At 47.8% G+C, this 26946-nt stretch overlaps 1 protein-coding gene across 2 annotated transcripts in view; it reads right to left on the reverse strand.

The window, feature by feature from the left end:
* The window catches only part of LOC149328407 (uncharacterized), a 213720-nt gene that overhangs the window by 75427 nt on the left and 111347 nt on the right, over positions 1-26946 (reverse strand). For both annotated transcript variants that reach the window (XM_089561839.1, XM_089561840.1), the window contains exon 2: positions 9364-9489. The gene's annotated coding sequence lies outside the window, so the exon portion shown is untranslated. The remainder of the gene's footprint in view (positions 1-9363; positions 9490-26946) is intronic.

Raw genomic sequence — 26946 nt, forward strand, 5'->3', positions numbered from 1 at the left:
TGTTTCATGTCACCCCAAAGTTCTTGCCCTGATCAACAGGCGGAAAGAGAACGTTTGCATGTCCAAGTGGCAGATTCTGTTCACAGACCCACTCCGCTGATTGCCAGTATGTCAGTGGTGCACGGGGAAGTGTTTGGACAAGGAGTGTCAGTGCTGCGGGACACTGGAAGTAACAGCATCGTGGTGCGCCAGGCCCTCGTGCCCGAGGCAGCTTATACTGGGAAAAGAGCGACATTGATTTTGGCGGATGGTTCCACCATCGTAGCTCCTGAGGCGGAGGTGATCCTCACATCACCGTACTTTACAGGCAAGGCCATTGCAAGGTGCCTACCGACGCCTTTGTACGACGTGTTAATTGGCAATGTCCCGGGTGCACGTGTTCCTTTCTTGGAGGACTCAAATAATTGTTCAACAGTCTCGGCGGACCAGGGGACCAATTTTGCACCGGCTACGCAGGCGAACGCTCCATGCACAGCTGTGGCGGCGAAAGCTTCGGAGCCTATCTTGGATCCCTCTCAGAGCGCGATCCACGTGTCTCGTCCGGCGTTCCGCAAGAAACAAGAAGATGACAGTAGCTTAGACGTGTGTCGGAAGAAACTGGGGACAACCTTTTCTGGGAAAGCAGAGACGACCCACAACTTCCATCTGGTTGACGGCGTATTGTTCCGGACGTATCAAGTGTGCCCTGGCAAAACAATTGAACAAGCAGTGGCTCCGAAGAGCTTGCGCCCTCAGGTCCTTGTGCAGGCGCATGAGAGTGCTCTCGCCGGCCATCAGGGTGTGAAGAAAACTACAGCGAGAGTACTAGCTGACTTCTACTGGCCAGGGGTACAAGCCGACATCAAACGTTTTGTGAAGTCATGCGACGCCTGTCAGCGGACTGTGCCGAAAGGAAAACCGGCCAGCGCTCCATTAGGACGTATGCCTATTATTTCCACACCTTTTGAGCGGGTGGCGGTAGACATCATTCGACCTTTAACTCCCACCTCATCTAGAGGGAACCGATACATCCTCACGTTGGTGGATTTTGCCACCAGGTTCCCGATGCAGTAGCCCTTCCTGCCAACGATTCAGCCACTGTGGCGGAAGGCCTTCTTGAAATGTTCTCCCGTATTGGGTTCCCACTGGAGGTTCTTTGTGATCGGGCTTCGTGCTTCACATCTGCACTTATGCGAGAAGTGAACAATTTGTTAGCTATAAAACATTTAAGTTCGACACCATACCATCCCATGTGCAACGGGCTTGTGGAGCGGTTTAATGGGACCTTGAAGAACATGCTACAGAAGTTATGTCAAGAACACCCCAAGGCATGGGACCGTTATCTTGCTCCACTGCTCTTCGCCTACAGAGAGGCACCACAAGCTAGCCTGGGGTTTTCCCCATTTGAGCTCATCTACGGTCGCCAAGTTCGAGGGCCAGTCACCGTTCTAAAAGAGCTCTGGACTGCCGGAAAACTGTCTGACACCGTCAGAACAACGCATGGTTATGTGCTAGACCTGAGGGAGCGTCTCGAAGGCACGCTGCAGCTCGCACACCAAAATTTAATGAGGGCACAGAGGTCTCAGAAGATGTACTACGATAGGCGCGCCTCTAATAGGAAACTGAAGGTTGGTGATAGAGCGCTGATCCTTCTACCCGCTTCCCATAACAAGCTCATCATGCATTGGAAAGGACCTTTTGTGGTCACGGGCAAAAAGAACGAAGTCGATTACTGGCTTGACGTGGGCTCCAGCAAAAAGTTGTTCCACATAAATATGTTGAAACGCTATGAAGAGCGCCAGCCAGTGAATGCTCTCCAAGCGTCATCGTTCGTGGTCGTTGAGGAAGTGGAGGAAGAAACTCCAGTGCCAACCTTCAGTGCGAATCTTGGTCCTGGTATTGGAGCTATCAAGCGAGCTCAAACTTTGAATGAGACGCAGTTAGCCGCACTAGATAGATTGCTGGAGGCTCACAGCGACATTTTTTCGGAGGTTCCGGGCCATACTAATTTAATTGAGTGCCACTTGGAGTTAACGACGAGTGTGCCCGTCAACACCCCGCAGTATCCATTACCATTTGCTTTGCGTGAGGTTGTCGAGAAGGAGGTTGCAGACATGTTGAGGCTTGGGGTTGTCGAACGCTCCCATTTCCCTTACAACTCTCCGCTTGTCTTAGTTAAGAAACCTGACAAAACGTATCGTGTGTGCATTGACTTTCGTCGGATTAATAGCATATTGGTGGACGATGGCGAGCCCATTCCAAGGACTGATGTTATGTTTGCCGAGGTCGGCACCAAGACGTTTTTTCAAAACTAGATCTCACGAAAGGTTATTGGCAAGGACCACTCAGTACTGCGTCCAGGCCAGGTACAGCATTTTCCACCCAATCAGGCCACTATCAGTTCGCCTTCATGCCCTTTGGGATTAAGACCGCGTCCGCAATTTTTACCCGCCTTATGAGAAGCCTTCTGGCAGGTCTACCTAATGTGGTCCATTACATAGATGACGTCTTGGTAGCCACCTCAACGTGGGAGGAGCACGTGAATACTCTCCGCGAATTATTCAGGCGAATCAGACAGGCAGGCCTCAGAGTAAAACCTCAAAAATGCGAGCTTGGTATGAGCCGCGTGGTCTTCTTAGGACATTTGTTGGGCGATGGTTTGATTCGCCCAGTGGAGACAATTGTCACCAAATTGGAACAGGCGGCTAAACCGGAAACTAAGAAGATGGTTAGGTCTTTTCTAGGTTTCGCTGGGTACTACCGGGACTTAATACCTCACTACGCTGCTAAGGCCCAGCCTTTGGTAGAACTTACACGGAAAGCAGAGAGTAATCATGTGCATTGGACTCCCGAGCGCGAAAAGGCATTCGAAACCTTGAAACAAGCTCTTGCATCCCGACCAGTTGTGCGGGCGCCTGATCTCGCAAAGGAGTTCATTCTCCGTACCGACGCCTCTGGGGAGGGTCTAGGTGCAGTTCTTTTGCAAGAACACGACGGTACGCTTCATCCTGTATCGTATGCCAGCAGGCAGCTTCTTCAGCGCGAAACACACTATTCCGCCATCGAACGGGAATGCTTGGCACTAGTCTGGGCGGTCGGCAAATTTCATATTTTCTTGTATGGTCGCACGTTTACTATCCAGACAGACCATCAGCCCCTTCAATACTTGACGCAGGCGAAGCATTTAAATAGCCGCGTGCTACGATGGAGTCTAGTGCTACAGGAATATTCTTTCCGGGTTGAACACATTAAAGGCTGTGATAACGTTGGTGCAGATTATTTAAGCCGGTCATGACCCTGTAAGAACTCTGTCGCCGTAACGTTTTTTTTACTGGCCCGGTAACCAATCTTTATGTGTGAACTTCCTTTGGTGGTGTCTGTGCAGTTATGTTTTGTTGTGTATTTTGTGTGTGTGCAACACTGTCGACAGCCAGTGAACGGTGGTGTGCGTGTGAAAGTGTTCAGTGTGGTGTGGTGCAGTGCGCCGAACAGTGCTTTGTGCAAAAGTTTGTTTTTTTTTTTGAAAAAAAAACTTCTTGAAGGGGGGGGCATATTTGTGATGCCACAAGCGCCCTGCATCACTAGCGGCGGCTTGACGCTCGCTTGAAAAAGAAGAAGAGAAAAAAAGGAGAGACACGAGGCGTGGCACAAGCGGCGCGAGGAGACGAGCTTGGGCAACAGAGCAGGCGAGGTCACGGCTGAACGGCTTCCTGAACCCGGGTGACCAGGCCTGGGGAAGCTGTCCTTGCCCAGTTCAGGGCAACCAGGAGCCTGCTGTCTCCTGTGTCCTGCCTGCCTCTCGCTGCCTCGGAGAGCGGGTGCCGTGCCGGGCACAGGCAGGTGCTGCCTGCCCGGGGATCCTACCGGCCTTGCTGTCGGATCGCGCCTGCCGTCCCGTGGCTGGGACCCCCTGCGGTGAAAGGGTGCCTTCCTGGCCGTGCCCAGCTGTCCAGACCTGGGCGGCCGCGTCTTCCCTCTGGTGCGTCGTCAGGGCCACTGGTGCTGGTGCTCCGCGCCCGACTTCCGGCCGCAGGGAGAACAGCCCCGCGGAGGCACTTGGCCCCGGCGCCTTTCTGGCCAGCCGATTCTCACACCGGATCCATTCCTCGACCCTCGGCCGCACAGTTCCCTACCCACCAGTCACTGCTCTCCTGTGTAAAACCATTTTTTGTTCTCCCTTCGGACGTGCTCGGTCTGGGACGATTTTCTGTATCCTCCGGGGCCCCACCTCGGAGGACGCTCGAACGTGCTGGGGGCCTTTTCCCCTCACAGTCAGACAGGCAGAACAGAATGATGGGGCTAAAAATTAACATGCAGAAAACCAAAGTATATATTCAACAGTCTACCAACAGAACAGCAGATCGCAAATGGTGGCGAGGTGCTGGAAGTAGTCAGAGAATATGTCTATTTAGGGCAGGTAGTGACAGCTGATCCGGATCGTCAGAGAGAAATAACTAAAACAACAAGAATGGGGTGGAGCGCATATGGCAGGTTCTCTCATATCATGAATGACAGTTTACCAATATCCCTCAAGAGAAAAGTATACAACAGCTGTATGATACCGGTACTCACCTATGGGGAGAAACGTGGAGGCTAACAAACAGGTTCAGGTCAAGTTAAGGAGAACGCAGCGAGCTATAGAAAGAAAAATGATAGGTGTAGCGTTAAGAGATCGGAAGCGGGCGGAGTGGGTGAGAGCACAAACGCGGGTTAATGATGTCCTAGTCGAAATAGAGAGGAAGAAGTGGGCTTGGGCAGGGCCTGTAACTCGAAGGCAAGATAACCGCTGGTACTTAAGTGTAACGGAGTGGATTCCAAGAGAAGGCAAGCATAGCAGGGTGCGGCAGAAAGTTAGGTGGGCGGATGAGATTAAGAAATTTGCAGGAATACGGTGGCCGCAACTGGCGAAAGAGAGTTAATTGGAGAGACATGGGAGAGGACTTTGCTCTGCAGTGGGCATAGTCAGGCTGATGTTGGTGATGATGATGAAGAGAAAACTTAATTACACAGTTAAGTTAATCCCGCTCCTGTCATGTCTAAAATTCTATCATCGCCAGAACAGCGCTCATAGCACCATGTGAACGCTTGTCCCGCCGTCAAATGCTGCTTATCAAATCAATTGTATATGTAAAGGAGTCCATAAGAAAACACGGGACTCAAGCATTGTGGCCACTGTAAGGTCGTCGAGCACACACGCTTGTATGCGTTTCTTTTCCTTGTGTGTTTTTTTTATAGTTACACGGCGAGGCGCTTCACCGGGGACGCGTGTTCGCCAAATGCAGCCGGTACAGCCAGCGATGACAGCGCCGCCCACCGGCAGGTAGCAGCCACATTAAGGCTGGTTATAAATATTCATTCAGAACGACGGCTTGACATCGCCGCTATGGCGCAGTGGATTAGATGCACGTGTTGCGTATGGAAGGTCGGCCGTTCGACTCCGCTCTCTGTACTGTAATTTTATTGTTTTTTCATTTCATTTTTTTCCAATTTTTCCCTTTTAGGTCGCAAATCGTGATGCTTAGTGGCATATAACGCCGTTTAAGAGGATTTATTATCCCTTTTAGGGAATCCGTTGTGACAATCTTCAGTCACCGTGATCAATTCACCGTGGTTTCAAGCCATGTGGCTGTACAGGCTGCAGTTGGCGAATACGCCACCGGGACACCGGGCGGCTTCGGGGAGGAGGAATTTTCATTGCCTTTTGTTTGTCATTTGAAGTCGTGCTTTGTACAGTGGCACCCCCGAGCGGTGCCGCCGGGACACCATGCGCCTGCGGGGAACTTTTGTTTGTCTTTTGTATGCCGTACGGAGCGGGGGTGGGGCAAGGACACCTTAGGCAAGACGGCCCTCGCGTTCATCACTCGTATTTTGATGTGTTTGTTTCCGCGGGTGAACACGCACTTCGCTTGGAGTGAGCATGAGTGTACTGTTGCGTTTTTCGGGTCTTGTTCAGGCATTGAAACGGGAAGCGCCGTGTCTCCGTAAACGGCGCTTCGCGTATCATTTACCATACGCTGTACCGGACGTCTTCGACAAACCACAACCCGCGCGTCTGTTAGGTGTCTGGGTTTGCGTTGTTTTTTTTTTTACCGGATGTCACAACCACTTGCAAATTTGCACTTCTCCGGAGGAATGGGTTTCCTAACATTGCGGTTCGGGACCCAGACGCGTCGGCATCCCAGCCCCTTCTGCGGTACATGCATTCCCCGAAACCGTTGGAAAGTGTCTTTGGGAATCTGGGAAAGCTCAACTAATAATTGTTTCTTGGGATGAAACCCAGCGACGGCCGTAAGCTCTGAGCGGTCGGCAGTTGAGGACGGAGCACGTCAGCAGACGTACTTCCTCCCACATGCTCAGTTAGGACGACGGACTGTACTAAGTCCAATGGCTGCCCAGCTCAGTTATTCTGATCTACCCTGCTGTCATGATTTTAACTTTACTGCACCTTTTTCTTATTGCAATAAAGTGCTGAATTAAATAAGTTTTCTCAGTTAATCCGGCCAAATCGGCAGGTTCATTGGGCGAAGCAGGGAGACGGGACCTACTAAGAAGAAAGAAGAAACAACAAGCAACTACGAGTGAAGAAGAAGAGACAAAGACGGAACGAAGAAAAACATGAGTAAATTCTTACTTCCACCATCATCTCTCTGTGAGACACATGCAAATACACATTTAGTCATCTACAATGCTGGTAATATGCAGGCGCCACGTGTAGCGTGCGGTGTCGGCCAACACAGCCGTGCTCTCAGACAGTATCCTTGTTGAAAAACACCTTTTATAATGCTTTTGAAGGGGAAATTTTTTGTTTAAAGATACGGACCGTCGTTCTTGTATTTTTATATTTTTTTATGCAATGTGTGGTGCACAAGGCCACTACCCAGGTCGCTTGTAAAAATTGAAAGGGCCCTAACGAGTACAATATTGCAGTAGCTGCCTCATATGAACGCGAGCCATCGGCATGAAATATTTGCACGTCGCACCGCTATGGCACCCAGTGATTCTTGAACTTCCATGTAGCCTACAGAGACCAGCTGCGCTCTCACTGGCACTTACGTCTTATCAGTGGCGTAAAGAAACACCCGGTACGTGTACCCGTAGTAGAATGGCTCCAAATACTTTTGCCTCCAGCTCGACGGGAACGCCGGCCAGCCGCCCTGAAGGAATTAAGGGCAAAGGATGAAAGCATAGTTACTATATGAAATGTTCAGCTCGAGCACTGGTCTAGCAGATACAAACCTGTGGTTAAGCATTGCTCACAATGGCTGTTCGATATTTGAGGCAGAATTTCACTTTCGATATCAATGTGCGCACGTACCGAGAAAGCCAGTTTGATTGCGTTTTAAGTGAATTTATTCTGCTGCCCAGTTACCGTAAAACATGCACATATTGCTCCTGAGGAACCAGTGAGTGTCACATTATACAGCCGGAGCCTAAAGGATAGGAATGCATTTTCTTCACTATTCCGCTGACAAAGTAAATAGCTATTGTTCCAGCGACATTGAAAATTGAAGCCTACATTTCCCTGCCCCATCTCGCCTTCCTACTTGGAGCAAGAAATATATGCAAGCTGTATCTCCTAAGAGTTTCCCCAATTATAAAACATAGTATTTTTGACAAACAAAAGCGCTTTTTCGGCATAGAATTGTTGGCGGTGTAGTACGTAAGAATACACCTAAGATGTTAACTAAAATTCAATACTTAACTTCTTAAGCATTACTTTTAGGCTCATTAATTACTGACAGGCGTGTAGCCCATCGTCATTAATATCGAAATAACTTCCCAGAATTTCAAAAACGCGGTTACCCTCGGCGCTGTGGCCCAACAAATTTTGGGTACATCGCGCCTGAATACACCCGCTTTTGAGAAGCTTGCAGGCAAAGCAACATCACCAGTGCACGCAACTCGTCGAAGTAGCCAAAATTTTTTCGGCCACAGCAACGACGGTAAACGCGTTTTCGAGATTCTAAAAAGTGATATAGATATTAATCGAAGTGGGCTACGCGCCTCTCAATATTAGGTTGCTTACAGTAAACCTAGAAAGTTAACTATTAAATATTGGTTAATGAGCCTTCTAGTTAGCTCGTCTTGGCAGTATTTGATGTACTACCCTAGGTTACAATTCTATGCCAAAAAAGGACCTCTTCTAACTCAAAAAACCTATTTTTAAAAATTGTGTAAAGTCTTAGGTGAAACACCTTGCATGTGCTCACCTCCATTACGTTTTCTAGGAACGGCATGTTTCCAACTCTACTGCCGCAAAATTGTTCTGTCCGCCGCTCTGGAAACTACTCAGAATTCTGCCTCTTAAATCATGCGATAAATGCCCTCTAGTAGACACTCTATATTTTTGTGCTCAAGGCTATTGTAAGCAGCGAGCACATTTGAATGAATTTCACTTTTATAGAATATCGTAATCTATAGTACACTCGTTTTTACTGGGCATCGACAAGAACAGGCTTTGAAACGAATGTGGTATAATGGCCGATAAATACGAACTGCTAACCTTGATCACATGTCGAGCCGCATTGTTTAATACAAAGTGTTTTATCAAGAAAAAACAGTTCAAGTGAAGACCTCAGAAAAGCCTCTTAATTGCTCTTGGTTCAACGCAAATTAGGTTTAGCACATGCGTTCATGCAAAATTTTGGTAGGGTTGGAACACGGCACTAAAAGTAGGAAGATGCACGTTCTGTTGCCTCACAAGTGCCACATTCAACGTAGCAGGACGTGGATAGCTCAAGCTGTGTGAGAACTGGAGCTTCTGCCTCTTTCTCCATGGCGCTTGGTCTATACCAGGACGCACGACATCAACAGAAATGTCCACTTGTGGAACAGGTAAACGCGGTCAACACTAGGCCACAAGCTGAAGAAAATTTGAAACTGCAAGAAGATGCGATGTTGTTGCAGTGCACTAGTCGGGATATTTGTAGCGACTGGATACGGATTCAGCATGTGTCACACTAATCTGCTTTCATCCTCTATCAATAAAATTCTCATATTTCTAAACAATGCACATGTTGTTATCTTTTTGTTGCATTTTACCTGGATTTCGTGTTTTCGCAAGTTGTAGTTTTCCTTACTTGTTAATTTGTATTTTTTTTATTCGGTCTGTCTCAGCCGTTTAAATCGCTACTAGGTACTGCAGCGTACGTCAACGAATCAATATGAAAAAAGAAAATTATTCCCCAATAAGGCGTCTCCGTAAATACAAATATTTCTCTCCTTTCTTGAATTCATTAGCCTTTCGCTCTCTATCAAGTTGCGTATCAGCCTCAACGCAAAAAGATGCTTCGCTTCGACTGTAAACCTAAAGTATTATTTGTGTGGCTAATCGCATTGGCAACTATCTACCCATTGGTACTCCACTTTATTGCATGCTCTTACTTTGAACTCCAAGTGAAGCCCAGGGTTTGCGCGGACTTCAACCAACTTTGCAAAGACATGATTCGGCATGGGTGCAGTCGGCGAGTAGACAGCCATAGCGCTTCGTACTTCGTGGCCCAACAGCTCCTGTGAAGGCAAATATGAAAGCCGTTACATAACAGTTGCAACTTTTAATGTAATTGATTTTCGTTTTGTCCAACGCGTCGGCACACTGTTAGAAGCGAAAAAGATAGCACTGTCAGCAGCAGGCAAAATGGTCGCCTGTGTGCTTTTGTAAGAGCGAGGCCCTCATAACACGGCGAAAAATTAAAGCTGTGCGCTAACGGTGTTCCGCACAGTGAAAAAACGCCCGAAAATGTGAGGTTTTCAACGTGTTTAATTGTGTGCTTCAGCCCGCAGTGCATCGTGTGCAAGAACGCATTCGTGTACACCATCGCTTGGGAAATGTAAGTAAACTAAGCACTTTCCCTGAGAGTGGTTTTCAAGCTTCGTTCCTCTTACTCCGCTGCTAGCTCATTAGAAAAGTGCTTTAAGTAGCGGGTTCGGCACGTTCTGCCTTGACAAACAACCTGAAAGGAGCATTTCAAGACGGAAGTGTTTTTCATGCACGTTGGACATCTCAGATCGCAGCCCTTTGATGCGCGCAGTTTTCTAATTTACAGCCCTGTGTCCTGGGCTACTCACGTAAAGTGGAGTAAGGAGATTGTCGTCTGAGTGCACCGAAGTGGAAGAGAGGGGTGGATGTTCAGTGGCCGATTTTTCTAACAAGATTCTGCCTGCACGAGTTTCTGAATGTGTGCTCACATCAGGCGGCGGACGTTTTATAGCAGACGTTGGTTGACTGGGAGCGCAGCGTTTGTCTGAAAAGTCGGGCGTCTGATTGGTCTGAACCAATAGTTTTTGCGTTGCTGGGTTCCTTTCAACCAAGGCAGACTCGTGTATGAAGCGATTCATCAGGGCCGAACCGCTGGGAGAACACAGGAGGCCTGCCTGCAGAGGCTTCAGGGTTTCGAAAGGCAGAAACTGAGCGAAGGTGAACGCAGCTGTGCAGAAAAAATGGACGGCCGGAACTCTTTATTTATCATTCTGAATTGGTTATCCGCTTCACGGGCAGAAAAATACAAGAAAAAAAAGACAAAAAACTGGTAGCTGTCCTAGGGGACGATTTAATCTAAACGAATGCTGATGAATATACAGTGCATTTGGTGGAGATTAGTGCTGAGGCAGCTAAAATTCAGAAACGTCATCTTTTTCGAACCCAATCAATTCTAATAAGCCTTACTTAACAAGAATAAAATGACCACAAAGGTATCGCTGTACAGACAAGAGCATCAACGTTATGAGAATTTAATAAGATTAATGATATAATAATTAGGGAATAAACTGCAATACGAGTTAACAAAGGTACAAATAATACTACAGTGCAAACTAAAAATGCTAATGCAATGCTAATAAAACAAATTATTGAGCCAATACGGCTAGAAACTAGTACGCAGCAGAAAAGAAATCACACTCCAATTCACAATGACTGAGAGAAATTTTCTTGAGAGCCAGCTTTTATTTGGATTATTCGCGGTGGCTTAAAAACTTTCTTCTTTGTCCTCTTCTCATCACTACAACACAAAGTCACAAAAAGCTGCAAAACTAGCCCAATTTCACCTACAGCGCAGTGTGAACAACAAAAGCCAGGTGTTGCGATTCATTTACGCGCCGGCAGTGCAGCTTTGTTAAAAGTGCGGGGGCCTTGACGTTGTTCAGAAGTGCACCTACGGCCTTTCCGACTAAACCCAGCTAGACACATTCTCTGTGAGCTGCGAATTAGTGTCGTGGTTTTATTCAAAAGACGTATTTTGACGCAGCTCGGGATGCCTGTTACCTGGAATGTACAGTTTAGATCACTCGTGGCTACGAAACGCTTATAGTGGAAGCACAAAGCCAGATGTGTCTCGGTAAGGCGCTGTCCACTTGACTGCTATTTCTTGCAATGAAACTCAAAAGCGCCGGAGTCACAGCTGCACATAAATATGGCTTTCTTCAGGAAGGAGCGACAAAGGTCAAGACAGCCTTGACCTATTATTTCGAATGGCCGCGCACCTCGTTTTATGTATCTTTGCGGCATTTTCTTTATCATATGTAAGAGGCGATCTACTTGTTTCATTCTGAAATATCAGCAGTCGCTGTGCAAGTACAAGTAGGGTCATAAGTGAACGGAGGGTGGGGCGGCATTCTGAGTGCGATAAAATATTTGCTCTCATAAATACAGAAACATCTTATCCAATAGAAAGCGCTCCGCCGCCCCCTACCAGCGTGCGCGAGCAAGAGCTGGTAGTTTGATTATTTGAGAGTTCCATTCAATCCTGTCTGGCGAGAAGGAAACATAATAGCAACAAATGGGTACTTGCCGAATGTAAAAAAAAGAAAAACAAATACGTTTTGGGCCCGCCCTGCTCGTGTCCCATGTTAACAATGGCAGCCGATGGATTGAATTGGTGGCTTGTATACGGTATGGCTGGAGTAATGAGCGAGCGTAAATCTCAGGAACATTGCCCTGCGTACGGTGGGCAATTTCATTAGGCGTTCAAAGCAACATCAGGATGACGTCGCCAATGGCTGCTGAAATGAAAATACCATGGCTGATCACTGCTACGCTGCGAATTATGCCATCGATTCGGACAACGCCTCAGTCATTGTGACGGAGAAGAAATTATCGTTGTGCCTATTTCTCGAATCACTGCAAAATCAAACGGCAACAGGTTTTTTTAACCGGCCGCGGGGCAACCTTCCTGATGCTCACGCACGATTCTTATGCAAACTATGGTGCACATAAGTCGCCAGTGCGAGCCCTGAAGCGCCATTTTTTTCCATGCGAAAATATTATATGGCCTATCGGTTCGAAAAATCTAGCGTTTCGTCAAAGAGAAATGTACCGGAAATCTACGTCGCCTCATGACGTCATTGGCCGCGTCAGGGACCATGCACATCCGACTACGTCCGTGTAAAGGCTGGTTCACATGCATGCAAGCTAGTAAAATTGAACAGCGCAGCGCGGCGAAAAATTGGTAACTTGTTCGAACATCGCCGCTGTGTCTGCTGGAGCCACCCCGATGGCTCTGAACAGTTTTGTGCCGCAGCAGCAAACGTTTTCACTTCCATGTGAAACAGGCTTTACTCGTGCGCGCTGCGGTGTTGTGCGTGCCTCCGTCAGTTGTAGAGCAAAACAACGAAAGCTCATACTGTCTTCTTGATTTGAGCGAGAAAAAAAAGAACTCTCCGAGTGAATGAAATTTCCTTAGATTATACAAAAAATTCTTTTCCCCCTAAATGACGTCTAATTTCCCTAGATTTAGGGAAAAATCCCTAGGGTTGGCAGCACTGGGTTGCAGCCAAGTACTGCACCAAGGTGGCGAAATGCTGTTCTCGTGAGGGAGTGCGTTGTCGGTTATGGTCACCAATATCAGGCAGCACCCCAGGCCTGGTTATGCAATTCCATCAACACGCGGAGTTTTTTTTTTCTTGTATTCGGTGGAGGATTGTGTGGCACTGGGAGTTGAACCCCGGTCCTCTTGAACGCGAGGCGGATGTTCTACCTCTACGCCACCGCTCCATCCAATATAACAATAATAGAGATAATATCAACAATAAATAAATAAATATAAACGAATAAAATATGAAAATAAAAGCCACAATTTCCTGATGCCTCGAGTATGCCGGCGACAAATTATGGTGCTGTGATACCACGACGTCAGTTAATTTTTTTTAAATATTCTATGCGCCTACAAAAAAATAAGCCTGTGTGTTTTGCGTTGCAAACCTGAATAATTGGCTTTTCGAAAGCCTACTACTATTTAGTCACATATGGTGCAGATAACGTTTACGGACCGAGCGCCAGAAAATTCCTTTAAGTGCGTCTTGTCGTTTTTAGCACATAAAAGACATCCCTTTCGCACAGTCATGCATCAGGTTTCTCGTAGTGTTGCCTGCGACTCTAAATACTTTAAATTTGTGCATCAGAGAAACGTGTCTTGGTAGGTCACGTGTTAATATTTAAATGTCACGTAATATACTGCGCCAAATCCCTAGGATGTGCAGCGGTGGCGATTAGTAGGAAATAAAAACAAAACTACCTCCGTAGCACAGGAACCTGGTCATACGAGATATGTGTTTTTTTTCAATGTTGTGTAAATACCCTTTATTCCGTAGCTTGATTGCTCATCAAAATTAAAATGATTACAGCTTCACTTTCCTTTTCAAGTAGCACTCCGCCTTTCACCGTCAGCAGCTCTGCAGGTCAAAAGCAAGCCTATTCATATTCCTGAGGCGGAGCAGATTCAGCTGTCATCGGCGGAGGCTAGAAATATCGCGCATGCACTTCGCTGGAGACAGGCGCATATCTCAGCGAACTCTATGCAGAAATCTAGGATCAAAATGGAATAGGGCGGGGAGAGACTTTAAGGCGTCGGCGTTTTTGAAACTTAGCCCAAAAAAGTTCCGAGCTAAGCAGTTGGTCAAGCAGGAAAAATAAAGTACTAGGGAGAAGTATTGAAAGCAGGTAGTAAAGCACACATTCCTGGTGGAACTGCAGATAACCGTGAACTGCAGACTGCAGATAAACCCGTGGTTTAAAGTGAAAATTAGTATCTTAACCTCTTGATGGTTCTTTTGTAGCATGGTTTAAAACTATAAATTTTACGGCGAGAGATTTCATCGTCAGCGCGCTTTTTTTTTGTTGTTGAACAAAACAACAGCAGAGATCTGCTTCCACTGATCAAAGCAATGTAAGCTTAGGTTTGGACTGCTGCTAAAATGCAAAACGTAGGCCGTAGGGCTCCTTCATGGCATTTTTTAAATAAGGGAAATATATGAAAACCGTTGCAATATAGTATTTTTTAGCAGACACCCCGGAGATTTTTCTTTCCATGAATGACGCATGCCACGTGCCTATTGGTTTCATAGAAAGAAAAATAAACGTATTGCTTAGTTATGTGAGTGGCTTATTTCCCAGGTTATGGCTCCGGCTCCTGCAAGTTCAAACTTCGGCAAACTGCTCATATCATTCAGAACATTCAGCCACCTACACACGACTAGGATAAATTGAACAACAAAACAGTGACGTCCCACCTCTTCTGGATTAAATCCACCTTGCTTTTTCTCATTATTTTTGCATTGTGCTCAACAAGTGTACACACGCCGCTTCTGTTGCATGCTTTCTGAGCACATCTCGCCTACTTTTCAATGGTGCCCTACTTGTGCGAGCACAAGTGAGACACCTGCCCACATGGGGTTCCGAACCATGTCCGGCTACCTGTGGTCGCGTCCTGAGAAAGCACTGCTGTGGTTACTTAGTCAGGTGCTTATTTCAGTGCTTAGTCCGGTGTCGACTGCGTGCTGTGTGGCATGGTGCGAAACGCACTGGAACTCGCTAGGTTTACTTTACTATAATACACTGAACTTGACAGTAGTTGTAGGGACAATTTTAAATCGATTTCAGATCATCTCCGAGCAAAGTCTGGAGATGGCGAAAGCCAATGATGATGGTTAGTTATTGATTAATCACTTTCTCTTATTTATTTTTGGTTGACTGCCCCCAGCTGTGGTGCCGGCAATTTTCCGCGCTTCCCAGGCACGGGGTACTACCCACAGACCTCCATGTACCACACTCACACGCGTTATTCGGTATTTTTCAATTGCCCCTACTTACATTGGCACTAGACCAATTTTTTGCAGTTTTTATTTATTTACCGGTTTGTTAAATGCACTACCAGTTTTCGTATCATGTGAAAGTTGTCACGTGAGATATCAAGTTTCTTGCTAATTAATGCATGCCTTTTCCATTCCCTCTTCTCATTTATGCACGGCAGACTGGTCGCTACGTTCAATTCAAGAATACCTTCGATGCCGGTGCAAAGGACCTTAATAGTAATGAACTAAAGCATGTGCATGCTATATTCGAATAGTTGTGCTCTTTTCATCATGGATAAAAATACAGTGATATTCTAGCCAGCTCATCGTTCGATGGGGTTATGACAGTCATGTAAATGTACTCAAATTATGCATCTGGGTGCTGTTAGGGACGAGGTAGCATGGTCGTGTGCCGGAGAGTGAGAATTGAGGGACGTCTGAGACGAGACTGCGGGAAAAGACAATTAGAGGACTTTATACAGGAATATTTACAAGTGAGCTGCAGGAACGCTGCATCAGGACAGCTCAACAGAAGACCATGATAAAGAGCTCTTCGGCCGTGCCGCTGCCGGGCTTTTTAAGAGTTCCCTTCCTTAGGGTCCCTAGATGGGGGCCGGGTTTCACTGGCACCAATCACAGACACACACGCACTCACCCACTCCCGAGAGATCACACCGCCGTCACCCGCTGGGAGAGGGAGAACGATGCCATCGCACAGACGCCGGAATGTCCTCGAGCGGCGTTTCCCGCGCATTCCGAACGCGCGTTCACACTCGGTGTAGGTGAAACGCTCGCTCCACCGGGCAGACGGACGCGGCTTCCGTGGCAATCCAGGCGCTCACCCAACGCGCGTCTCGGGGTTTGTCGGCGTTTCGCTGCTGCCATGTCGTTGTCTTCCCCACGACGAAGGCGAGACGTAACAGTGCATCACGTACAATCTGTACATTTTGTCATTGGCCATCTTATTGCTTTTTGTGTTCCTGAATTAATATCTTTTTTGATTTCTGAAGCAGTAGACAATTTCTGCTCTTGTCATTCACGACATTGTCACGACCACTGACAACAGTTGCTCTCGACATATTTATTTGCAGTTGCCATCTGCCACCATGTGCTTGTTAGGCAACCCGGGGGGCAGCAGGGGGGTCCACGGACCACGGGACGAGCGGTTAGATATGGCGTAGTATTGCTTTCGCAATAATATATTCGCTCACGTAGCTTTTGACACTGCTGGTGTTAACATAATGGAGTTAAGACTGCTTAAGGTGCAGTGACTATTGCACAGCTGTTGCCTGTTAAGCATATGTGCCGCTTCATCTGCTTTTTCATTAGCCTGAATGCCACAGTGAGCAGGTACCCACTGAAATGTTGTGCAGTGGCCTGCGGCAATAGCTAAATGATGTAGATATCCGATGTCCAGGGAAACTGGCTGGTGATTCGTTTTTTTCAGCAGGTTGGCCAGGATCTGGAGAGATGCTTTCGAATCGGTGAAGATAACCCAACGGTCGGCAGTTCGGCGCAGGATGCAAGAAACAGCTTCCTTAATGCCGTGAAGCTCAGCTGTCGTAGAGGATGTCTTCCGCTGCAGCCGGTAAGAAAGGGCATGGCCTGTTGAGGGCACATAAAGGCCACATGAAGAGGTTTCTTTAGTAGTTGAACCATCGGTGAAGATATGGGTGTGCTGCCTATATTCCTCCGTTAAGTAGGCGAGAGTAGTTTGCAGAAGCGCTGCCTGTGGCATGCGGCTCCTTGCATTCACACCTGGAACAAACTTCTTCACCTTTAGAGGAGAGAGTGTTCATGGAGGAAAGGCCAGAGGTAGTAGTTTCTGTGGCGTAAGGGCCATCAACATCGGAGATACATTAGAACTTTTTTTACGAAATCTGATGCGTCCCAGGTGGCCAAAATTTTTGCTTCCGAAGAAATGTATCGGCTTTGGAGTTTGCCGACATATCAGTACCAATTTCTTCACTCAATCGACCCACATCTTAGATCAAGACTCTCACCCAGAATTCCTCGACATCTGGAAACACTTTATCATCGACTTCGTCTTAATGCTGCATATACAAACGGCTTACAATACCGTTTTAGACAAATGGACAGTCCGCACTGTGACAACTGTGCCGCGATAGAAACTGTGGAGCATATCTTGCTTGAGTGCCCTGCATATACTACCGAGCGTGCGTACTATGAACATTGCATGCAGATGCTCTGCTCAGTGCCCCTTACAATGGACAAAGTTTTAGGTCCCTTAGCCTGCCTTAGGCATCAGAGACTTGCAATGGCTTTTCTATTCACATATTTAAAAGACATTGGACATCTTGATAAGCTTTAAACTCACTTGCACGTCACCTTCATGCATTCTTCATGCAGTGAACTTCGTCAGCCCATTTGACGGACTATGCACTCCATCACTCCATAGGTTACATCAATTCTCGCCTTTGCTTCCTTAGTACCCATTTCATGGCCGCATTTTATCTTCGTTTTTTTTTTACCTCTTCCACTCTGCTCTCCTTCTGTCTTTATCTCCCAAATTCCCCTCCCTACGCAGAGTAGCATGCCAGCGATTTTTAAACGCCGGCTAAATTCTCTGCTCTTCATTAAAGAGTCTCTCTCTCTCTCTCCCTAAGCATATGTGCCCTATGAAAGGGCCAAGATATTCGTTTATTCCTTTAAAAACATTTTGTTCCACCATAATGCTTTACCGGTATTTCTGCTGAATAGACCAAAATGTCGCTCAGTATTGTAACATGAAGTGGGAACTGTGTTCGTTCAATGTTTTACGTGTCCTAAAACATTGGACCAACAGAGTTCCCACTATGAGTTATTGATGAATTGACACTCGCCCAAACATAAGCTTGCCGTCCAGGTTAGATCAACCGATAGAGTGGCTGCTCCGGTGAAGCGGTGGTGCTAGGTTCGAATCACGGACAAGGACGAATTTTTCTTTAACAACGAAGTTTCTGAGAAGCTGTATAGCTTTCGTTTGTAGCCGTCTGGCTGTGCTCGGGGAGATGTGTCGCACCCGAAAAGTATCAGGCCGGCACGATGAAGGAAGTGATTGATTTGCTGGCCAGTGTGTTAGAATGTAAGATGGCGTGCCGAAGAGAGGCGCGTGCCGCCGGCACGAGAGTCGAGCTACATTTGGCAGAACTTCGGCGTCATCTTCATAGGCAGCTGCTACTGCTCCTACCGCGTGAGGCCGCAGCTACTGCTACAGTACGCCCCCCCCCCCCCCCCGCTAGTGAAGCAGTCCGGTGAAGCTGGGAGCCGGAACGATACCTTCCGCTGCTGAGGGGCCGCAGGGAAACAAGGCGGAGGAGTGCAGGTGGGCGGTTGGGGCAGAGAAACCACACACGGAGGCCCGATGGACGGGGCGTCTTCTGTGAAGGCTGGCTTCAAGCGGTCGATGGAGATGGTGTCAGTGCGCCCATGAAGGTCCACGATGAAGAACTTCGGTGTTCTTTCGAGCACACGGAATGGAGCGTCGTAGGGGCGCGGAAGTGGCTTGCGGAAAGAGTCTCGGCGAACAAAGACGTGGGTGCAAGTGGCCAGTTCGGATGGAACGTATGAAGATGGCCGAGGCTGGCGTCGGAGATGCGGCGCTAGGAGATGACGGCAAAAAGGGCGGAGCTGCGTCACGTAATCAATAGGGTCGGGACCTGTGGTCGAATCGGTGGATTCGAAAAATTCACCATGAAGACGCAGGGGCGAGCCGAAAACAAGTTCTGCTGGAGTCCAACGAAGATCTTGTTTCAGTGTAGCACGGAGGCTGAGCAGAACCAGTGGTAGGGACGCAGTCCAGTGGGTAGTGTCGAGTTGGGCTTTGAGGGATGTTTTTAGCAAATGATGAAAATGTTCGATCATGCCGTTGGCGATGGGATGGTAAGCAGTAGTTGTGATTCGGGAAGTTTCAAGTAAATTCATAAGGTTATTAAAAAGGGAAGATTCATACTGGGCGCCACGGTCAGTGGTGATGGTCGAGGGCACCCCGTACCGGGAGACCCAGCCGGCGACGAATGTTCTGGCAGTGGTGTGACTGGTGGCGTCAGACAGAGGGAACGCTTCGGGCCAGCGAGTAAACCGACCGATGCAAGTAAGAAGATATGCATGTCCAGCGGAAGGTGGCCAAGGACCCAAGATATCGATGTGGGCGTTATCAAAACGGGCAGACGGTGGAGGGAACGTGCCGAAGGGAGAGGTCGTGTGTCGCTGAGTTTTAAACTGCTGGAAAGCCAGGAAGGCACAGGCCCAGGCGCGCACGTCCTTGTTAATGCCGGCCTAGACGTAACGTTTGGTGAGAAGATGGTGCGTGGCGCGGATTCGGGGATTGGAAAAACCGTGGAGTGCGTCGAAGACAAGACGACGAAAGGCAGAGGGGACCAAAAGGGCGCGGAGTGCCAGCCGAAGTGTCGTAGATGATGGGGAAGGGGCACGAAGGGAGGAGAATTTCACGGAGAACCAGCGGGCCAGGGCCCTTGCGAAGGTCAATAACTTCCGAGTCATGCTGCTGCGCTGTGGCGAGGGCGGTAAAGTCGATTTTCGTTGATGGAGCAGCAGAGGCGAGGGAAGCCGTAACACGTTAAAGAGCGTCCGCCGGGGTATCATTGTCGAAACCCTGCACATGTCTGATGTCGGTGGTGAATTCTGCCCCGTACGAAAGGTGACGAATTTCACAAGGCGAGAATTTACCGCTCCCTGATTTGATGGCAAAAATGAGTGGTTTGTGGTTGTTGACGATGTGGAACTCCCGACCTTCTAGGAGGTGCTTGAAATGCCGCACGGACATGTGCTATCGGGGACAAAAGTGGTATACTCCACGCGGCGGGAGCCGGAACAATGAAAAACTGCGTTGCAACGCCATCTACAGGCGGCATCTGGGATCGAGACAGCCAATGCGTGACCTTTATTGTCAGCAGGCATGTCGCTTGGCTCGCTTCAATGTTTCGTGCTCTATCACGCCAAAACGCCGCAGTTTTCCGTTGCTCCGGCTCCCGCCGCGTGGAGTATACCACTTTTGTCCGCGGTAGTACATGGCAAGAAGTTCACGGCTGAAAGTACTGTAGTGGCTTTCGGCAGCGAACAACTTGCGGGAGAAAAACAATTGAGGGCTCCAAGCAGCATCCACGAGCTGGTGTAGCACGGCTCCAACGCAGGAGTCGGAAGCGTTGGTCATGAGGCGTAGGGGTGCATCAGGATGCGGATGGGCAAGGAATGCGAGGTCTGATAGTTTCGCTTTGGCAGCCCGGAAAGAATCCACAGCAGCTGAAGACCATGTCAGTTGTGCGCTGTTTGTTTTCTGGCCTTAATGCTTGTGTGTCAGTGGTTTGAGGAGTGGAGCACAGTGAGGGATGAAACGGCGGTAAAAATAGATAAAGCCGAGAAATGCACGGAGCTGGCGGATTGAGGCAGGCTGCGGAAAGTCTTGAATGGCCTGGACTTTTGATGGGAGAGGCCGGATGCCGGAGTGGCTCACACGGTGACGAAGGAAACCGAGCTCGTATTTGCCGCATTCACATTTGGCTCTGTTGATGTTCAGGCCGTAATCAGAGGGCCGTTGAAACAGCTGCCGGAGGTGTTGCAGATGCTGCTGCATGTGGCGGCTGAATACGAGGAGGTCATCGATGTAGGCCATGCAGAAGGATGGACTCCGTGTAACTGTGTCAACGAAGCGTTGAAACGTCTGGCCAGAGTTACGGAGGCCAAATGGCATGCGCAGGTATTCGAAGAGGCCGAATGGTGTAAATATTGCAGTTTTGGGTACATCGGATGATTCTACAGGGATTTGGTGGTAGGCCTTGACGAGATCGACTTAAGAGAAAATTGTGGCGCCATGCATTGTGGACGTGAAATCCGCGATGTGAGGTAGGGGATAACAGTCCAGAACAGTAGCGTTGTTGAGGGCGCCGTAATCGCCACAGGGCAGCCAGTCCCCTGCGGATTTCTTTGGCTGCATGTGTAGAGGTGACGCCCATGGGCTAGATGAAGATCGGATAATGACGAGCTCCAGCACGTGTTCGAATTCGTTGCGGGCGATCTGTAAACGGTCTGGAGCAAGGCGACGGGCTCGAGCGTGTGTTGGCGGGCCAGTGTTCACAATGTGATGCGTGACCTGGTGTTTGACGGGCAATAAAGTTGGAAGGACGGAGTAGAGAAGGGTATTCATCCAGGAGGAGCTCGTAGGCGGACTGGTGCGGGCTGGGTATACTGGCAAGCGGTTCTCGAAGACGGAGGCCCTGAACAGAGAGGTTCGTCACGGCGTCCACGAGACACTTGCTGTGCATGTCGACCAGCAGATTGCAGTGACGCAGGAAATCAGCTCCGAGGATCGGGTAGCGTACGTCTGCGACGAGCAAAACCCGTAGGAATGCACGTCGCAGGCCCAAATTGAGTGTAAGAGCATGTTCGCCGTACGTAGCGATGGGGGTGGGGTTTGCGTCTTGGAGCGATGGGCCAGTACGGCGAGAAGGTGATGATGTAAAGCTGCAGGGGAGGACGCTGACCTCTGCTCCGGTGTCAACGAGAAAACAGAGGCAGGAGTTGTGGTCGCGAATGAAGAATAAGCGGGTGGTCTGTGGGTGAGGCCACTTGCCGCTGCTAGTGGTGTCGTGGGAAGCTTCCCTGGAAATGAGAGGGAGGGGTACACCGACGCGCTGCTTCACCAAAGGTGCAGTGATACCAGCACTCGCTGCCTTGGAGAGGTGCGGTAGCACTGCGTCGGCGAGGTGAAGGTTGGTGACGGGAAGGCGAGAGAGAGCAGGAAGTCGACAGTGCGGCGATTTGGTCGGAGAGTCGCGTCGTCACGGACTGTCTGAAGCTTCACGCAGGAGGGAAGATATGATGGCGGCGTGTGAGGCTGCGAGACTGCACCGAGAGATTTTGCGGAGTAGGAAACTTCCATGACGGAGTCCGCCAGCTCAGCAAGCTCCTCCAAGGACAACCCCTGGGCGGGCACAAGCACCTTGCGGACCGACGGCGGCAAGCGCTGAAATAAAAACTCACGCAGGAATGCTTGGTCAAAGGCCTTGTCGCCCAGGAGCTGCTGGAGCCGCCGCAGCAACTGGGTAGGCTTGAGGTCTCCCATCTCTCCGGAGGAGATGAGCTGCTGTAGGCGGCGGTGTTCCGAGACGGCTATTCGCTTGATGAGCTCAGCAGTAAACGTGTCGAACGGGGCCGAGTCGGGCGGAGTTATGAGGAGGTCGCGGACTTCGGCGGCAATCTCAGGTCGTAACGACGCAGCGACGTGATGAAACTTCTGCACCTGGCTGGTGATGCGGTCAATAGTGAACTGGCTGTTGACCTGAGCGATCCAGAGCTGAGGATCGGCTGCCGAGAACGGGGGAAGACGAAGGGACAGCGCCGAGACGGTGCTGGAGGGTCCATCACCTAGAGGAGGCGTTGTCGTCGGCGTTCGCCATGGTGAGAGCGGCTGTCCCAGCGGACGTCCGGAGACACCAGTTTGTTGCACCCGAAAAGTATCAGGCCGGCACGATGAAGGAAGTGATTAATTTGCTGGCCAGTGTGCTAGAATTTAAGATGGCGTGCCGAAGAGAGGCGCGTGCCGCCGGCACGAGAGTCGAGCCTCATTCGGCAGGACTTCGGCGTCATCTTCATAGGCGGCTGGTACTGCTCCTACCGCGTGAGGCCGCTGCTACTGCTACAGATGTCAATGAGTAATTACTCCCTTAATACAGATCTTTTATCAACGTCGAACTGATTCAGTAGCAACAAACAGTAGAGGGGTAAAAGTATGCTGCTCCCATAGTCGTTAAGCATGTTATAAAATGTATGCTGCATTGTTCTAACGGCTGCAAGGAAATAACGGGGATGTTAGATGCCCCGTGCCCCTTTAGGTGAACATAACTCGCAGTTAACACATCGGGTGCAAAACAAATATGGACTTGAATCCTCAAGAGGCCCCTCATGCCAGTAAAACAAAAAGTGCCAGTGTTGCCGCACTTGAGAGCTTTGCAGTTTAAAAGTGCAGTTGCCATTCAAAGTTTAGAAAAATGTATTCTTTTCCGTATGCGCAGTGCACGGTACCTGTGCCATTTTCACCGGCCATTGACATTCAGTAATATGATGTGCAACCCGTTCCTTGAGGTAATTTTGTATGTCGTGTCAACCTGCTGTTAAAATCAGGGCAGGAAAATGCTTCCTCAGTTGATCTGCGTTAAACCTGTCCTTTGTCAGCTGCTATAGCCAATCTCCACAGATTTCCTAATCTCATTTAGCCGTATGACTACCACCCAATGATGCATTCACCTCTTTCAGGAATCCACCCAGTTTATTTAGTGTGGTATTGTTTACCTCTTCTCTGCAACGATTGTTCATCATCTTCTCTGTTCATCTCTTCTCTGTCTAACCAGCTGTGGTTTGCTGTTGTTTAAAGGGGTAGAGGCACAAAATTTAAACACTTACAACTTTAATTGCTTTACTGCCCATAAGCAGGTGCATCCTGGCAAGTTTTCGTCACCTGCGCTGAGCGGGACATATGATTTTAATTATTGGCCTAGAAGCCCTTTCAACCCTTCTCGGTTTAGTAAGTCTAGACTGACTAAAGCAGCCCTTACGATGGCCAAGTGTTTATTGGTGTAAAAGGCTTTGTAACAAGTGACAGCGATGATAATTTAGGCAGATTCCCAACCAGGCCTTGGCAGATAGCTGCCGAGAGAAAACTTGTCACCGATGAGACAACAAACTGTCTAGTATCTCTCTTCTTTATCCGTGTGTCGAGCAGAAAAAGTAATGTACTGCGCTGCATGTGTTCACGAGTCAACACTAATGAAGCATAAACACCCCATCCTCAAAGTGTAGTCGATGCCAGTCTCCTCCCGTGACAGGCTTAGTGAACATGCTTATGATGATGATTGCGGAAAGCGAATTATGATATCCTAGCCTATGAATCTGGTCACAAGGGCAGTTCTGGCAGCAGTGGCCTGAAATGAACGGTTGGTTGCTTTGCAGAATGCACCCACAGTGAATGGGGTGTGACGATGCTAGATGAGATGACCCTCTCTTTCTGGCAGTGGGTTGATTTGGGAAACGCAGACTTATGAAGCTTAGTACATTCGATTTAGTGTTATTGAAAGCCATAGCAAAGCGCTGAGGAATTGTCATTCATGATTAAGGCATAATTCTTAGTGTAGAAATGAAGTCAGCTAAAGGAGTATTCAACAATCTGAAAAGGGAAGAACATTTTACGATAGGCAGTGAGGTACTGGAAGTGATTACGGAGTGCATCTGAGCCAGGTCATGCACAGATATAGAGCATTTGAGATAAATGGTTGGGAGAATAAGCATGGGGCGTTATACCTTAGGCCGGCACACGAAAGTTACGAACAGCAAGCACCTTGCAGTATGCTCGAAAAGAAAAATTTTAAACTTCTTTGCCTCTGCAAAGCTGCCAGGCAAAGTGTTGCACATTATAAAAGGCTTACAATTGAGAACATTCTAGTGAATAACTGAAAGAAAAATCGTATATTTAATGCTAAGAGATGGAGAGAGAGGTGCATGGATTGATAAAAACATTCGAAATAAAATCTCAGCTCAAATTAATGGGCATGGGCAGGGCATGCTTATTAAAAGCTGACTGTCGTTTTGGGTAGTGGAGTGGTCGCTGGTAGTAGACTGTTCTTGCCTAATTTATGTTTATATTGCTTTCTTTTAGATCTCTTCGCCTGCCATAAGCAGCACTTTATGTCCAATTAGATGGCATTGCTAGACTAGGCAAAACTCTAAAACCTTCTCATCATTGTGCACTCTCTAACTGAAGTGAACTTTGTCAACACCATTAGTCACCACATTGATGCATGTCACCCCAAATGGCAGCCGCCACGGTGGCTGAGTGGTTGCGGTACTCGGCTGCTGACCCCAAAGGCGCAGGTTTGATTCCAGCCGTGATAGTCGCCTTATCATGGAGGCGAAATGAGAGAGGCCCAGGTAATACGCGATGGCAGCACACTTAAAGAGCCTCGGGGTCGAATTATCCAGAGTATTTAAGTAAGGCGTCCAGCATAGCCTGCGCTGCTTTGTGGTGTTAAACCCCCATAAAACTAAGCAAAATGAACAGCTTCACATTCCGGAAGATATGTGTAAATTTATAAATATTTTCTTACCCTTAACAATTTTCTCTCTGTATTTCCTTTTGTCTTTCCCTCTTATATGCTTGACCATAATGAGTCGAAGACCGGTGTTTTTAAATTCCAGCAAAATATTGTTTTTCATTTAATTACAGAACTTTCTGTCTCTCTCTATTGCTTTGCTAGTTTTATCTGCTGCATAGTATTATGCACACATATTTGAAGCACGGAGAGCTACGGCCTGGCTAGTAAGTCCTGTATTCAACTACTCTGATATTACTTATTGCCTTATCTATGCAGATTCCTCTTGTAATCTGCTGCCTGGCACAGAAATTCTGTGACCTGCAATGGTAAATTTCTCTGTTTTGTGCATGTATTGGGCGAGCTCATGTACATACGAAGATCATAAGCTTGCATTTGTTTCCATAACCTTCTGTATGAGGCATTGATTTACTGGAATACTCTGCAAATAATCACTGCAATTACTTTTGCCTAAAATATTGAGGTACAGATTTACTTAAGTTTGGCTTAAGCGAAAATCTACTGTGCTCAAATGAATGCACAGCAGCTGGTCTTTATCAACCAAAGCATTTGCAGATTTCTGAATTTTGTTTGCTTCAAAAGACAAAACAACGACGGCAGGGTTTGGTAATGTCCATGGGGCATACTTGCAAAGTTAAGTCTGCTTGTAATTTTTTTCTTTTCATGCATCATAAAAGCACATCCCTTCACAGTAATGTTTGAAACAAAATGTTGAACACTTCATTTTAAAAATGAAGGCTATTGGGCTGCTCCACAAAATGACAGCTGGCTGAAGCTGGCGTTGCGGCATCGCAAATTCACTATGCAATGTTTACTCCTATTCGTCATGCTACAAGCCACTTGCATGCCGCACAAACCTCTTGAAAGTACAGAACCCAGCAGTTTCGCCCTGGAGCGAAAATAATACAAGCAGCAGTTGATGATCTGCTAGGGCAACAGGATTCCTAGTGGGAGTGGAAGTCCGAGGCACGTGGAGTAGTGAAATTTGACTAGCAGCGCACAGGGATCCTGCAGCTTGCGGAGGAGACATTCAAATTGAAGAATTGTGGAAGAATGTTTTACGTATAACACATATTTTTTATATATAACACATATAACACATATGCGTATAACACATATGTCAGATCAATTCTATAATATGCCAATGTTGTTTGGTTTGCTTTCACTAACAAGCTTACTAAACAATTAGGGGCAGTGCAGAGGAAGACGGTCAGATGTGTATTTAATAAACACAGGTTGACAGGCTCACCAACAGAACTACTCAAACACGCAGGACTACAAACCCTTCAAAACAGAGCAAAACTTACGCGCCTTAAAACCATGTACCAACTCGTACACAATCAATTTAAAGTCGACACTTCAAGATACATATCAAAATCACAAACGCGACAAACACGTAATAAACACATACACACTCTAAATGAGTTTTCATTCCGTACTGACAGTTTCAAATATTCATACTTCCCTCGCGCCATACGCGAATGGAACACCTTGAACACATCCATTGTTAGTAACCCATCATTGAATTCCTTCAGCACACGTGTGGAAAATCAACTACTTATATCTTAGTATTTATTGTGTTCATATATGTCATTACGAAGTTATTCCTTCCGTTTGTGTTTTCACATGTGGTATTATTTGTCCGCCTCAATCTTGTCACATGCTCCTCATTCTGGTTTATTTGTTATACGTATCTTCTAATGTATAATCTGATGTCATATTTTTTATGTACTTCGATTAATTACCATTGCTATTTTTTGTGCCTCTGTACTTTTGAATGCCC

This window comes from Amblyomma mixtum, chromosome 9 (genome assembly GCF_055824585.1).
Source record: "Amblyomma mixtum isolate Tamu chromosome 9, ASM5582458v1, whole genome shotgun sequence".
NCBI classification, from domain to species: domain Eukaryota; kingdom Metazoa; phylum Arthropoda; class Arachnida; order Ixodida; family Ixodidae; genus Amblyomma; species Amblyomma mixtum.